Genomic DNA, 16,584 nt, shown 5'->3' on the forward strand with positions numbered 1-16,584 from the left:
TTTCCCACAGAGGGGTCTACCCAGTCTAAAGTGAACATTGGAGAAGAAGTTTCCATGATCCGATCCAATGAGCCTAGGAAGATGAAACATGAGGAATGTGTCTTGAATCATACTACACATGTGAGTATTAAAGGAACCAATGGTTCCTTGAGTAAAAATTTTAAAAGCTTTGCTTCATTTAATGCTGCATTTTGCCCCATTTCTTTTAAAACACAAATTCTTTTTTTAGATATTTTCAATGAGCAGCCAACAGAATTAACATTCTGTGAAATATTATTTAGGAACTGGAGCATTACGCTTCTTGAAAGTGGGTCTCGCCTTTACCCCAAATATGTAAGATACTTTTAGAAACCACACATTGGCAGAATTAAAGTAGTAAACATGAACTCAGTGCGGAAGATGAGGTTGGCAGTCTGAGCAAAGCTGTTGATGTTGGATGACAGCTGAACACCTTAGTTTCTACTAGTGACTCATGACCAAGAGTCCAATATGCTTCAGAGTTCAAGAAAGCATGACGGAAGGGCTGGCAGGATGTCTTGGTAGGCAGAGTCACTTACAATATAAGACTAATAGCTTAGGTTTGATACCCAGAACCCATGGCAGAAGGAGAAACTAAATTCCCAGGAGCTATCTATCCTCTGACCTTGGGAAGTATGTGCATTGTAGCACACATGCTCCTAAACACACACACACACACACACACACACACACACACACACACACACACACACACACTAAAAGCACATACATAATAACAAATTGAAATAAAAAAGAAAACATGATGGGAATAATTTAATTTTTAAAATAATTTATATATTTTTATATAATTTTTAATAATTTTTATTTTTTAATTTGATTAAAATTTTATTATTTTATTTTATATTATATTTTATATTTTAATAAAAATTAAAATAATTTAATTAAAAAATTAAAAAATAGATCTCACCTACTAATCTTCTGGAAAGGAAGAAACAGAACATCTTCCTGTTATGTCAATCAGTGGTGGACTTTGTAATCTGGTCAAAAAATTCATCAGACATTTGGGAGCTCAGTGAGAGAGGAAATATGCTAAAATGCAGACTGGATAGTGTGCTTATCATGCCCCAAACACACACTGTGCCCCTGCCCTTTGGTTTCACTTTTCCAGAGGACTCAGCTGTGCTGGAGTCTGTCACCATGAATCCCTGACTGGCCTCACTGCCCCCACCAGACAGCTGTGCTGACTCAGACATCTTGTCATAGCTCTCCACCCCCAGCATGCTGCTCTTTGCCCAGTGCTGGGAGTCAGAGCAGCAAATGGAACTTTCTGTTAGATTATAGTAGGTTGATAGTTTCAGGGTCTCCACTGAGATCTTTCTACAGTTCATGATTCAACATAATCAGCAATTTAACTGTATGTTCAGTTTACACCAGAATTGTGATTTTGCACCCCCACCCTAGGCTACAGAGAATATATTTGGGGAAGAGATATTCTAAGGGGTTATAAACCTGGTGTCATCAGTTCCTTGATTCCAAGTGACATATGGTTGAGAGTCTAAGGTCAAATGATCAGTTATACATTAGAAGCTTAGGAAGCCACATCTTTTTTTTTTTTTTTTAATGAAGTCTATAATTAGGTTCATACTTTTTTTTTTTTTTTTTTTTTTTTTTGAGTTTTCAAGACAAGGTTTCTCTGTGTAGTTTTGGTGCCTGTCCTGGATCTTGCTCTGTAGACCAAGCTGGCCTCAAACTCACAGAGATCTGCCTGGCTCTGCCTCCAAGTATTGGGATTAAAGGTGTGTGCCACCACTGCCAGGCTAAGTTCATGCTTTTAACTTGAAATTCAAAACATACAAATACATAGTATGATGAACTCTACAAGAAAAAGACATCAATAGCCTCAAATACAACAACCTGTAGCCTGACTTTCTTTTGATTGCCAGCTCCCAAAAATGACACAGAGACTTTTTATTAATTATGAAAGCATGACCTTAGCTTAGGCTTATTCCTAACTAGCTCTTAAAACTTAAATTAACCTGTTTGCATTAAGGTATGCTCTGCCACTTGACTTGTTACCTCTCCTCAGTGCAGTATGTTCCACTTCCTCCATGTCTGGCTGGCGAATCCTGCCTCTCTGACTCCTTCTTAGAGTTCTTTCTCTACCCAGAAGTCCCATCTATCCTCGCCTGCCTAGCTATTGGCCATTCACCTCTTCATTAAACCAATCAGAAGGAACCTTGGCTGAGGCACATCTTCACAGTGTACAACCACACCTGTGAAACCCATTTGAAACAGGCAGTGAAATGGGCCAGGGTGTATACTTGCTCATCTCTGTCAGCAAGGGTATGGAGCAATTCCTAAGTGGAAAGTAAAGACATTGCTCTCACAGAAGTCAAAAGTAGAACAGTCTCAGCAGCAGCAGCCAGGAGGTCAGGAGGTCAGAGGACAGAAAGACATCTGCTGATGGAGTCCTGCAATACAATTAGAAATGAGAGATGAGTTCTGGGACTCTACATCAAAGCGAAGTGCCCACAGTTACAGTGATTTATGTAAAGTGTCAGACGGGAGAGGGGATTCAGAATGTTCCCATCTCTGACAACCCTTGGTTTGTGGCCTTAGCATTCTAAGACCTTCCGTGGTCTTCACCTTCTCTGTGTATCTGTTTATGTTCTTCTTTGTCCAATTTCCCTCTGCCTCACATTGAAAAAGATACCTGTCACCAGATTTAGGACCCACAGAGATGTTCAGGATGAACTTGAGATCCTCAATTATATCAAAAGGTCTTTTTGCTAAATGAGATGTTATCCAGTTTCTAGAAATTAGGTAAGCACATGTCTGTGGTGATATTTTGTGTATGCTCTAACAAATAAAGCTTGCCTGAAGATCAGAAGGCAAAGCCAGCCACTAGTTAGTCATACTAGTTATGACTAGTTAGGCAGACAGATCTCTATGAGTTCAAGACCACCCCTGGGCTACACAAGACTGATCCAATTTAAAAGAGAAACACAGCCAGGCAGTGGTGGCATACACACCTTTAATCCCAGCACTAGGGAGGCTGAGACAAGAAGTGATATGGCTGGGTGGAGACAGGAATATAAGGTGGGCAGGGAAAGGAACTCGGTCCCTTTTGGGCTAAGGATTCAGTAGAAGTAAAAGTCTTTCTAGTGTCTGGATGCTCTGCTTCTCTGATCTTTCAGCATTTACCCTGATATCTGGCTCTGGGTTTTATTAAGACAAATTAGGATCCGTGCTACACACATCTTTTGGAAATTCACATTCAACCCACTATTCTCAGGCATTTATTACTTTGGTCGTCTTCATTCCTTCACTTGTACCCAGATTCATGCCTGGTACTATTGGCTCCACATGAAGGAGTCCTTCCAGCCAGGGATGAGTTCCTTCTACCTTATCATGCCGGAAACAGTCCTTTCGGCTTCATTTTTGGAAGACACTTGTCTCCAGGTGTTACTGCCGCACACTGTTCCACAGTAGAAATCTGCTGTCATTCTTAATTAGGCATCTATTCACATGCCATACTCTCTCCTTTGACATTCTCTACAACTGTTCTCTTTATCAGTGGTTTTAAGCAATTTGATCACTTTGCATTGGTATTTCCTTCATCTTGTTTACTTATACTTTACTAAACACTTGGGACTACGACTCTAGATAATTCTGGAAAAGAAAAAAGATGGAAAAACTTTCCAGGCAGACTTACTGACAATATAGCATGGACTCATCTTAAGAACAGACAAGATCAATGCCGGGCGGTGGTGGCGCACGCCTTTAATCCCAGCACTCGGGAGGCAGAGGCAGGCGGATCTCTGTGAGTTCGAGGCCAGCCTGGGCTACCAAGTGAGTCCCAGGAAAGGCGCAAAGCTACACAGAGAAACCCTGTCTCGAAAAACCAAAAAAAAAAAAAGAACAGACAAGATCAAGGGAATAGAACATTGAAGGATTTTTGTAAATGTTACATGTGCTCTTTAGAAGGTGTCTTCTCTAATACCGTAGTGTTAGTGTTCTCTCTCTCTCTCATATGTGTGTGTGTGTGTGTGTGTGTGTGTGTGTATGTATATGTGTGTGTATTTACATATACTTACACATCTGTATAATGCAAATGGTCGATTTTACTGATTGGATACTTTACACATTTTATATCATTTTGTTCATTTGATGAGTGGTTTATTAAAACCTCTAATTATTCCTTCTCAAATCTCTTGTTCCTGTTTTATGTAGGTAACTTTTGTGTTGTTTGATAAACATATAACTGATATCTCTCCATTGTGGTATGTGTTTAAGTTTGTAGTATGCTCTTGTTTGACATAACACTTTCAGGACTAAACATTCCTCAGATGCCCTTATAGTCACAATTCCCATTTTGTTATTGCTTCTGTGAATCTGGCAAATATTTGCCCATCTCAATCTTCTTCTAGTCATTTTGAATCACCGTTTAAGTGTGTCTCTTTTGATTTTTGCCTGATAAGTCAATTTGAAAAATAATCATTTTCTTTTAAGAGGTATGTGAAGCCCATTAACATTTTAATATGACATTTTCTTTTGTCTAATACAGTCATATTATTTTATATTAGAATTACCAAATATGACATATTTTTCTTACACTTGTTATTTTTCTTGTGGGTTTTTGTTTGTCTTTTAAAATATTTTAGTAATTGTAAGGGCTCATAGTTATATTTCTATTGATATTTTATAACCCATCTCTAAGTGTGTGTGTGTCTGTGTGTGTGTACACAAGTGCATGTGCATGTGTGTGTATGTGTGTGTGATAGAAATAGATAGATAGACAGACAATAGATGAATAGAGATATAGACGACTAGATATAGGACAGATATAGATAGATAGATGATAGATAGATGGATAGAAAGATAGTGGTGAGAATGTATATATGTGTTTGTTTATTTTTCTTTTTGTCAGTATGTGACCCAGGTTAGCTGATTCACAATCTACTAGACTTCCCCTGTCTCTGCCTCTCATCTCTCCATAAAGGCATTGTAGGTTTATAGACCCTGTGTACTGTATTGGTTTCTATGGGAATTCTGGGGATCTACACTCAGGTTGTCAGGCTTGTATGACAAGTGTTTTATTCAGTGAGTCATCATCCCAGCCCTCTGTACTTTTTAATGTGACTTCTACCATCTAATATATCAGTTACAAATGAATTTTTAAAATCATTTTAATTACATGTATATGTGTGAGTCTGTGTGCAGGTAGGAACATGTGAGTGTAGATACCTCCAGAGGCACTGGATTTCCCTGACACTGAAATTCCATTTGGTTCTCAGGTGCTGGGAATCAAACCCAAGTGCTCTGGAAGAACAGTGCATGCTCCTACCTACAAGTCATCTCTGCAGCCCTATAAATGGTATTTTTAACTTCTAACTATTAACTATGTAACAGTGTGTGAAAAAAATCTATCCCAGAAATAACCTTGTTCAACTTCTAACCATTTGAAGAATTATATTCTTACCTTACTTCTTGACCTAAATATAAAAAGCAAAATAAATACTGCCACTCTTAGAAAGAAATATGTAAACTAACTTTATGAACTTGAGTAGGGAAGAAATACTGTAAATAATGATAGAAAGTACAAGCAAATAATTATGCTATGAAATACTACCATAATATTCAGTATTACCACTCTGAATTTAAAATTTAAAATATCTTAATAACTAAAAACATGTGTGAGACAGATATGTTTTTCAAATCCATCAGTCCAAGCAGTAGTTCTGATCCTTTTTCCAAAGCATAGAGAAAGCCAAGTTGCAGAATGGAAGACGATAAAGGAAATTAATTTAACTGGGAAGAACCAGTACAAGAAGTCCATAAAGAACACCACATTAGTATGAAACAGGATATTTGGTAACCTTCTTTTTGGGCAAATTATAGAAAGGCAGGAAGATCCTCAGTTTCACTGGCTATCAGCAAGGTACACATTAAAACCTTAAGTGAAGACCATTCACAGTTTGTAGATTGGCAAGCCTGATATCAGACTAAACCAGTATTATGGAGCTGTAAGAGAGATGGTGCCAATTAAGAGCTCTTGATGACAACAATTTGGCAGTATCAAACAAATAGATATAGCCATATGCTATATGTATATGTATATATATGCACATATATTTCTTTCTTGTAATGGTCTTATATCCAAGCACAGATAGGCAGAGTGAACTACTGGACTTAGAAGCTTATAAAAAAATAACATGACTTTGGAGGAAGATATGATTGGAGAGTTATGACAGGAGTTGGCGGGAGAAATGGAAGTAAATATGATCATATTTCATCATATACCTCAAGAATAAAGAAAAAATTAAAACAAAATGGGAAGCATATGAAAGAATTTTCTTAGCATCATTCTTCAATAGAGAAAAATGGAAACAAATTCAAAGTTAATCAACAGGAAAATGGAGAAATAATTTATAAAGTTATTAAACACTAGATATCTGTAATAGCTGAATGATATAAATCTTTATGTATCTACATGACTAAATCTCAAAAACATCATTTTGAGTGACAACAGCAACTAGCAACGTAATATATAGTGTGTGTGAAACCATTCACACGTACATGAAAGACGACAAACATTAGCTTACTGACATTTACAGTACACAAATACGTAGCATCAAGCAGAGATCAAATGACAAACCCCAAATCCATGCTGATAGCTAACTCTGGAATGGTGAAAAGAAACAGAATTGTGGAGGAGCCCATTGTGTCTACAAGTGTATTTAACCTAAATGTAATTTGAGGCAAATACTTCAGACTACTAGAATTCAATACAGTAGCTTTAGGGACAGATGGGTGTTTATTATATTATTATCTACCTTTTAAAATTATTTATATCTTATTTTTATGTGTATGGGTATTTTGCCTGTATGTGAGTCTATGAACTACGTGCACGCAGTGGCCCCCAAAGTCAAAAAGAGGTTTTAGAGCCATTAGAACTGGAGGTATAGATGACTAATAGGAATCAAATCCTGCTTCTAAGGAAGAGCAGTCAGTGCCCTTAACCTCTGAGTCATCATTCCAGCTCCCCTTCCCCTGTCTACCTTTTATGTGTAAAATATTTTATAATGTATATGAAGATAGGCACCCTGTGGTAGAGCATCTGGCCCTAAAAGCAACAGGAAAAAAAAAACTAGAAAAAAAGGCCTGTGGACTGAGAGGTCACTTTTCTTGTTTTTGAGTGGGAAAGAAATCAGCTCATGGGGCATTCTTGGTATAAACCAAGCTGCTTTTGATTCAGGCAGCCTGGGTTCATAGTTGAGTTGGAAATTTATCGACCTCTCTCTGGTCAGCTTCCACCATGGGCTAGTAATGATTAGTTAACACTGAAAGTGATTACTATGCTGTCACAACAATGCTAATTTCTTTATAGATTAATAGCTAAGATCAACATCATGGATCTTTGTTGGAGAATGAAGATAGTAGCCTGTCTGTAATACTGGTTGACAGCAATGTGATTTCTCTGAGCAGCCCTGGCTCCCACGCTGTGGTTAGCTTTAATTGTCAACTTGACATCACCTAGAATCACCTGGGAAGAGACTTGGTAAGTAACTGTCTATACTGGGTTGGCCTAGGGGAAATTCTGTGGGGGACTGTCTTCATTAATTGACATGAGAAGACCCAGCCTCCTGTGGATGGCACCATTCCCTAGGCAAGAGGTCCCCAAACTGTGTAAGAATGGAGAAATCATGCTAAGCATAAGTGAATTGTGAACTAAAACCCTTTCTTCCTGTCCAAATTTGCTTTCTGTTACTGTGATAAAATACCAGGAGCCCTGGAAGAATGCTGCTTATTGGATTGCTTCCCTTGGCTTGCTTAGCTACCCACAGGGATGACACCACCCACGGTGGACTGGGCCTTCTTATGTCAATCAGCAATAAGGAAGATGCCTCCCAGACATTGGCCACAAGCTAATCTGACTTAGGCAATTCCTTATTTGAGATCCTCTTTACTAATGACTCTAGATTTATGTCAAGTCAACAGGTGAAGTTGACCATGACACTCCTAGGCTATTTATGTTAGGTCAGGTATTTAATAGTAGCGACTGTATTGAAGCTAGGACACGTGGTCAGCACAGAGGTCATGCTGTTGGCCTTTCCCCCTGTGAACTGCAATTTAAAGGATTTTACAGTTTTTGGCTTCTGATTAGGTTTGGCTAATGGGAAATCTTTCCTGACAACGATGGGTTCAAGGAATGAATTTCCTCTTCCTGTGATGTTCCTTGGGTTGACTGTGTCCTCTGGTTAAAAGTCCCTGTTCCCTTTAAGGTGATTGGGTCTACATGACCCTCTTTCCCTTAGCCATTTGATAATCTGATCATCTCTGTGTGTATGTCTCTCTGTCTCTGCTTCTCTATCTATCTATCTATCTATCTATCTATCTATCTATCTATCTATCTATCTATCTGTGCATCTGTGTGTGTGTGTGTTGTCTGTCTGTCTATCCATCTGTCTCAGTCTCTGTCTTTCTCTGACTCACTGAATACAACCAGCTCTGCTGAGGCTTACCCTAGCATGTACACTGTCTCCTATGGTTCTCCTGTCTCCCACCCAGCCCCTTACAATCGGTCCCTGCAGCTCTCCTTTGAATGCACATGGTCTTCTATCCACATCCTGCTTGGACATTCAAGCCTGTGTGTCCATCTTGATACTCCAAAGGGCTCCAATGTTGAAGGGATGGCAGAAATTTAATCCCAAATAACTGTAAAAACAGGTTGGCAGTAGCATAGGTGTGTGTGTGTGTGTGTGTGTGTGTGTGTGTGTGTGTGTGTGTGTGTGAATGTACATGCTGTAAGTCTTTTTCTTGAACCAGAAAAAGATGTACAGAAGGCAGATGCCTTCCAAACTCAGGCGTCTGAGTCCAAACAACAGTTCTCCCAGTCCTCTTCCTGCTGACTGCTCATCAGGAGACCTCAACTTTCTGTGAGTCTGCTCTGACACTGATGTCCTTCCTCAGTTCATCTATTCTCTGTCCAATATCAGCCATGCTTCCATTGCCACTGGTTTTAAAAGGAAATGCCCTTTGATGTTTTTCTAAAGTTTACCATTTCAGCCCAATATGCTGTGTATAGTTTAACGTGCCATAGGGGCTTGGTGCAGTTGGTAAAGTGCCTGCTGCTTGAGCATGAAAACTTGAAATCAGATCCTCAGCACCCATTTAAAAAGCTGGTGTGCAAGCAGGCACTTATATCCTGGTCCTGAGAAGGCAGAAACAGGAAGCACTCTGGGGCTGGGCAGCTCAATCAGTGACCTCCAGGTGTAGTGAGAGACCTTGCCTCCAAAATTAAGGTGGAAAGCAATAGAGAAAGATACATATGAAGTCAGCTTTTGATCTCCACATGCATGTGTACACATATGCACATATACATGGACAGACAGACAGACAGACAGACACACACACACACACACACACACACACACATTACCCTGGCACTATGTAGGTTTTCAGGGATCCTTGCGAAAGGTCTCATGAAAATGGAGCAGTTTATCTCCCTTCATCTGGTGTATTGCAGATTTCTAGAAACAGAGTTTCCTTATAGCAGAGTCCATCTAAACACTATAACAGCATGGAAGCTGTCAGATGCATCATGCTGTTGTTTGGGAAGAACACTGGACTGAATGAGTTGGGTGAAGAGTGCAGAAGGGCTTGCTCCCACCTTGAATTTCACAGCAGGACAGGCAGGCCTTTCATCTTGCTGCAGCCCTGCCTCCCCACCCAGGCTTGCTTGGAAAGCACCAGCAGTGCCAGCAAGGGAGCTCAGAGCAGAAAAGAGCTCAGGCAGGTGCGCACCAGAGATCTGAGGCCTTTTAAGGATCCCGCATCTAAGGAAGGGGCTTCCCTCTCACAGGCAGAAGACACAACCCAGCAACACAGAGAGAGCTATCAGAGAAGGGGGCTTTCCCTGGTGATAAGAGCTTTCAGGAGTGGGTTGAGGGAGAAACAGGCCTGTAAGCCCCGCAGCTGGCTCTCTGTCAACCACGTTCAGGCTGAGTATGTGTGTCATACAGTAGGTCCAGCAAGGCAAGGACTTCAGATCCAGGCTGAGTTTTTAAGTAGGGCACTTTTCACTTATTCTTCTTTATTCATTTACTCTCTCTGTGCGTGTGTGTGTGTGTGTGTGTGTGTGTGTGTGTGTGTGTGTGTGTGTGTGTGTGTGTGTGTTTGAGAGAGAGAGAGAGTACTACAGTGCCCATGTGGAGGTCAGAGGACAACATTGTGGAATCAGTTCTCTCCTCCCACTTTTACATAAGAGATCAAACTTAGATTGTTATGTTTGCATTTTACCCACTGAACTATTCCAACAAGCCAGGTGTGGTGATATATTGTGTACCATAATAAAGCTTGCCTGAGGATCAGAGGACAAAGCCAGCCACTAGATAGAGGGCAGTGGTGGCACACACCCTTAATCCTATCACTCGGGAGGCAGAGATCCATCTGGATCTCTGTGAGTTCAAGGCCACACTGGAAACAGAGCCAGGCAGTGGTGGCACACACCTTTAGTCCCAGTACTGGGAAGCACGCAGGTCTTTAATCCCAGGAAGCGAGGACAGGGCAGAGAAAGGTATATAAGGCCTGAGGAAACAGGAACTAAAGCAGTTTGGCTGAGACCCTTTTGGGTGAAGACTCAGAGGATTTCAGTCAGAGGATTTGTGGCGTTGGTGAGGTAATAGGTAGTGGCTGTGGCTGCTCTGATTCTCTGATCTTTCAGCTTTTACTCCAGTATCTGGTACTGAGGTTTGTTTTTTTTTTTTTATATAAGACCATTTAAGATTTGAACAACAGCCAGGCCTATCTTTTCTTGTCCTAACTTATTCTCCAGCTGCCCATGGATCTGTACCTCTGATAACCCGACATTAAGACACAAATGTGCCATCCTCTCTCCCACTGGGCAACCCCACCTCAGTTTCTTCCAGACTAGCTCATTGCAGACCCAGTGGTCAGAGGCCTGCTGTGACCACAACACCCTGCTGCTCAGGGGCCCAAATGCAGCAGCTGGCAGGGGAGAGGGCAGTATCTCTGGGCATTGTCCCAGGAGCCTGGGCAAACACCTGAATAAAGACTCAGCAGCAGCTCTGTGCCATGAATGAGGCCACAAGTCCTTGAGTCCTCACCTGCCATCAGCCTCGGTCTTGCCTTCTGGTCCTGCACAGAAGCCCTCCTCACAGAAGTTATAAACCTGTCTGCACAGAGGCCATCCTCATGGAAGTTATAAACCTGTCTGCACAGAAGCCATCCTCACAGAAGTTATAAACCTGTCTGGCCATGCTCCTCTGACTGCCATCCTCTCTCTGGAACACAACTCTCATACCATCCACATCTACAGTGGCTCCTGTTTCCTCAGGATGAAGCTCAGGCTCTATAACGAGGCTGATAAGTCACCTGTTTACACCCTCACACAAGTCTTAGGTTTCTATTGCTGTGAAGAGACACCATGACTATGGCAACTCTTATAAAGAAAACGTTTAATTGGAGGGGGCTGGCTTATGGTTTCAGAGAGTTAGTTCATTATCATCATGGGGAGCATGGTGGCTGAGAGTATGGCGGCATGCAGGCAGACATGGTGCTGGAGAGGTAGCTGAGAGTTCTACATCTTGCAGGCAACAGGAAGCAGTCTGTGACACTGAGCAAAGCTTTAGCAAAAAAGACCTCAAACCCTGCCCCCACAGTGACACACTTCCTACAACAAGACCACACCCACTCCAACAAAGCCACACCTCCCAATAGTGCTACCACCTTTGGAGGCCGTTTTCTTTCAAACCACCACATCCTCCACCTCCTTGAGTCCATATAAACTCAGTTTTGAGGATGCAAAAGTTTTGTAACGTCTGCCCACACCATTACCTATGCCTGGACTTCTCTCCCCCTTCACATACTTTCTTCAGGCCTCAGCCACATTCTTGCTCCCAGCTCACCTTGCTCAATCTTCAGATCAGAAAACTGAGTCCCAGATTGTAGGTCAGTTGTTTGACCTCACCAGTAGATAGTTGGCTTTATATCCATACATTCCACCTTATTTAAGAAAACTCTAATCCCTGGTTCCAATTTCTCTTCCAGATCTTCTAGTGGCCGAGAGAGAGCTTGGAGACTGTCTGAGCTGCCCTGATCAATGTCCTCTCACCTGCCTGTGGTGCTTAGTTGTCCACGCATATCAAGAATTTTTCTTCTCAAAAAAAATTTTTTTTTTCTATCAATATTTGATGAGGGTAATTTCAAAGACTTGTTTAGTAGGATCTGCACATAAGGAGCCCTTCTGAGTATTTATCACGCTCGGGGTATAATTACATTCAAATCCTGAGACACTGTTGCTAGGTTACTGTTGCTCTAGGTTCCTCTGACTTCCATGCTTGAGGTGCTCCGCCTCCCCCTGGTGATATTAGGGGCAGGGACCAGGAGGTTGAGGCTTACCAGTCCTCTAAATAAAGGTGACAGCAGAGTCTCTCACGCTGGAGGGAGAGACTCCTAGAGCAGAGGACATTTGGAACATCTTTCCTGGTAGGACTGGAGCTGTAAAACACATCAAGGGCTTTCTGCAAGTGAGACTTAAAGAGGCGGGGAGGGGACGAGAAGAGGGCAGTCGCTGACTGTGAGACCCCAGGAGGAATCATCTTCAAGCCTTCCTTCCGCCTGCCTGCTCCCTGAGAAGGAAGCACTCATCCTGCGTCCTCTGAGGGCCTGAGGAGGAGTTCTGTTCTTCCAGCGGGAGGCTGCCCTTGTCCAAGGACACAGGCAGCTTCTGACAGGGAAAGCCCCCGCCTTCCTGACTGAACAGCACTGGGCCCTAACCTGAGGGGCGGGGGAGGGCATCCAAATGAAGACCTGAAGACAGGCGCTGCCCTCGCGAGACTGCAACAGTACAGCCACCCTACTCTCTGGGGCATCTGAGGTTCTCAGGGGGCATGTGCTAGGGTAGAGATGGCTAAAGTCCTGACCTGAGCTAGTTTTCCCTGCTGCCTCTGGACTGTATGGGCAGGGATGGGAAGCTCTTCATTCAATTCTCATATTCACAGAAGGTCTCAAATGTTGACTATTGGTATTTTTCCAAATGAGGCAAAGGATACAGTCATTGTTTTTCTCTGTGTGTCTCTATCTCACTCTGTTAAACAAATCAACTTGTTAAGTGCACATCTTTAAAATATACCACATAGTTATGACTCTTGACAATATTTTTTTTTTTACTCATCTAGGACCTTTGAGTATAGGAAATAGCCTGTGCCCTTGTGTACCTCTAAAAGCCTGGTTTAATTTCTCCCCTCAAGAGCCTGGCACCTTGCAGTGGATTGTTAATCCATGGATGCTGTCTTTGTGGCTACACATTGATTAATGGCTGGTCAGGGCTGAACCCACACATTTGTGTTTAATGCACTACTGAGTCAGCACCAGCGGCCTTGGGGAAGGAAAAAAAATAAAAAAGGAGTAAAACGCAGGCAGAGAGATTCAGATAGAGTCTGGCATTGCATTTGCATTTCCGGCCTCTGCTGCCCAATCTATTTCCCATTGGCCTTTAGAAATGTGCTAGATTGAATTGTGTTTCCTATTGCAAGTTTTAAATAAGGTGGATGATACAGTAGGCATAACTATCCACGGTCCCCTGGGTATAGCTGTGAATAAACACACTTTCAAACCTCAGAGCAATTTCCCAGTCATTGCAAAACAGTAATTGCTATTAAAAAGAATATATCCTCTTGTATGCACGCAAAATACCCGTAGCTCATCAGTAGGGAATATCGATTGTTGTCAATTTTTAATGCAAAAAATAATTAAAGACTTAGCATCTGTTCAAAATATTTACAAACAGCTTTACCATTAGTGTTTATCTTCACAACCATGAGCAAGATCTGGAGATAATTGTTTGAGACATCAGCTGGGTTAAACACATTTTGTTTCAACATTAAAAGTTTGTAAGCTTTCATGTCAGGAGACACTATGAGGGACAAGTTTTCCCAGTGGTGAAGAATATGTACTAGACTGGTTAAGGCTGTTTTCCCTACAAAATGGCACAGCATTCATGGCTTCTTCTAAATGACACTGGGGGATGTGAAGCTGGGACCACCTTGGTTAACTTCTGAGTTTTTTCAAATTACATGTTTGCTGTTAGTTCATTACCAACAAAGAGAGTTTGGGTATTGCTGGATGCTGGACCTTTGTCAGATTCTTACTTAGGAAATTTTCCCTACCTAGTGAGCCAGGACAAGACGATACTATATAGGAGAATGGACCTTACACCAAATAGGAACTTTCCATTGGGGAATGGGTGCAGCAGGTTTGGAAGAATTGAACATGGGGGATCCAGAGATTGACAAGAGAAGCCATTACCCTCAAGCCTGATGAGACCGAGGGAAAAGGAGATAGAAGGGTTGGAGTTCCAGAACTGGTTCTAACTGGCCAGAGTAGAGATGAGGATGGGCATATCCTTTGCCAGTATGCCCTTATCTGAGGCAGAAAAATTCCTCAAATTTCCTTCTTTGTGTTTAGAACTGTAAGCCATGCATCTGCATGTCTGGCTGTAGCTAGAAGTCAGTGGGCTTGTGTCTCTGGGAAATATGTTTTGTGGTGCCAGGCCCTGAGCTACAAAGTAGAAGAATGGGAGGCAAGGAAGGGATCTATTGGCAAACTCACCAGTCGCTACTGTAGCAGCTTAGAGAACTTCATACAGTGTTAGATCAGGAAGTGTGGGAGTAGTGATAAGGAAGGAGAGTGTACTTTCCCTTGGGAAGCCATATATGGTTTTTGGAAGAGGCAGCACCTGAGAATGGGCTTGAATGATAGAGAGGACCTCATAGCAAGGCTAGGGTTGGAAGATGGAAAATAACACTCACCGTTGTTGAAAGTAAGGCCCAGTGTTGAAGAAAGGACTCTTCTGAAGTGGTAGGGGATAGAACCAGGTCCCTATGGAGTGAAGGACTAAGAGGCTAGACCTGAAGTCAGGACAGGGGAAGGGGCTGTCATGGATTAGGTTGCTGAGGAAGCCAACCCAGTGACAGAGGTTTACACGAAAGATGCTTATGAGTGTGTGTTCTCAGGATCCATCTACACAGGAAAATGGAAGGAATTGAGAGTAGACAGAAGGAGTTAGGCTGTGATACAGGAAGTAGAAACTGGACAGGAAGCAATACCATAGCATAAACCTCCAGGCTCACCCTCCAGGAATCCATCTCATCCAATGGGACTCCATCCCCTGAAGATTCCACAGCTTCTCACACAGCACCGCAAGCTAGAGACCAAACCTTCAAACATGGAAGCCGACAGAGGAAATTTAACATCCCGCTGTTGACTCTCATAGGCTCATGATTGTCGCATAATGCAAACTTCATTGAATGTAACTTCAAAAGTCATCCTAGCCTTACAGTGCCAACAGCGTTCAAAAGTTTAAAACTGGAAGTTATTTCTGACATAGAATATCATTCCTATCCAAAAAGGATGAGTGGGAACATAGTAAGGGAAACCGGACTGAGGTAAAACTGAAACCTCACAGGGCAAACACCAAACCCTATGAGTCAATGGCATGGGCCTCACAGTGGCATCACTTTGGCTTCAATGGGCCTGGGTAACTCTGCTTCTCTGGCTCCAGTGTCCAAGCTACATGTGACCTCTTCCTGGAGCTGACTCCACTCGTGCCTCTGGTTTTCCTTGTCTGGTGTCTGATATTTTGGGCATCTCCAATATCCTGGTGATTTCAATCTCACCTGAGGCTATACCTTCATAGAGTCTCATGCCATCTCCTCGTTATGAAGGAACTTCATGAAGGAGCATTTTGAAGGAAGTCACCCTGCTCTGCATTTCCTGGCCTCTGCTTTCTGGAACCTTGGTGCGAACCTTCCTCACTCTTACACATCTGCATGTCTGTAAAACTAGTCACGAACAATACTAAATTCTGGTGCCGGGCTGTGATGGAAGTCTTGCTCCCTTTCACAAATACAGTGGCCTTCAGGTACCTGTATTGCTAAACCTGTGAAAACACTGCTGTTGGTAGCTGTTTTCAAGCAGTGCACACATGCTGCTGTGATACCCTCTGTGCAGGCTCTTCTTTCAAATGAACCTTCATTTTTATAAGCAGAAACCATTTATGGATGGGTTCTTAACCTTTAGGACACCTTTTCTACTGTCCTAAAATGGGAATTTCTTCTTAATGGGCCAATCTCTCTGCCAGTTACAAGTTCCCGTTTTCCTTGTTTGCAACTGTAACTGCGTGCACATTCCTTTCCACACCAAGCTGTACATCTTTTCTATATTTCTGCTTCACCTTCTGCTGTCTCTCCCTGTCAATTTGGGTAAATGCAGTGAGTAATACCACACCATGAATGCTATGCTGTCTTGAAATTTTACCAAACAAATTAGTCTATTAAGTTTTAACTGAGTCTTGCTCAAGTTTTTAGGACAGGGGCAGAACTCAAATCAGACTCTTCACCAGAGCATGCCTGTGGTGGTATGAATGAGAATGGCCCCCATAGGCTCATACATTTGCATACTTAGCCATCAGGGAGAGGCACTATTTGAAAGGAATCAGGAGGTGTGTCCTTGTTGGAGGAAGTGTGTCAGTGACAGCAGGCTTTGAGGTTTCAAAAGTTCAGGCCAGGCCCAGTGTCACTC

This window comes from Peromyscus maniculatus, chromosome 7 (genome assembly GCF_049852395.1).
Source record: "Peromyscus maniculatus bairdii isolate BWxNUB_F1_BW_parent chromosome 7, HU_Pman_BW_mat_3.1, whole genome shotgun sequence".
NCBI lineage: Eukaryota > Metazoa > Chordata > Mammalia > Rodentia > Cricetidae > Peromyscus > Peromyscus maniculatus.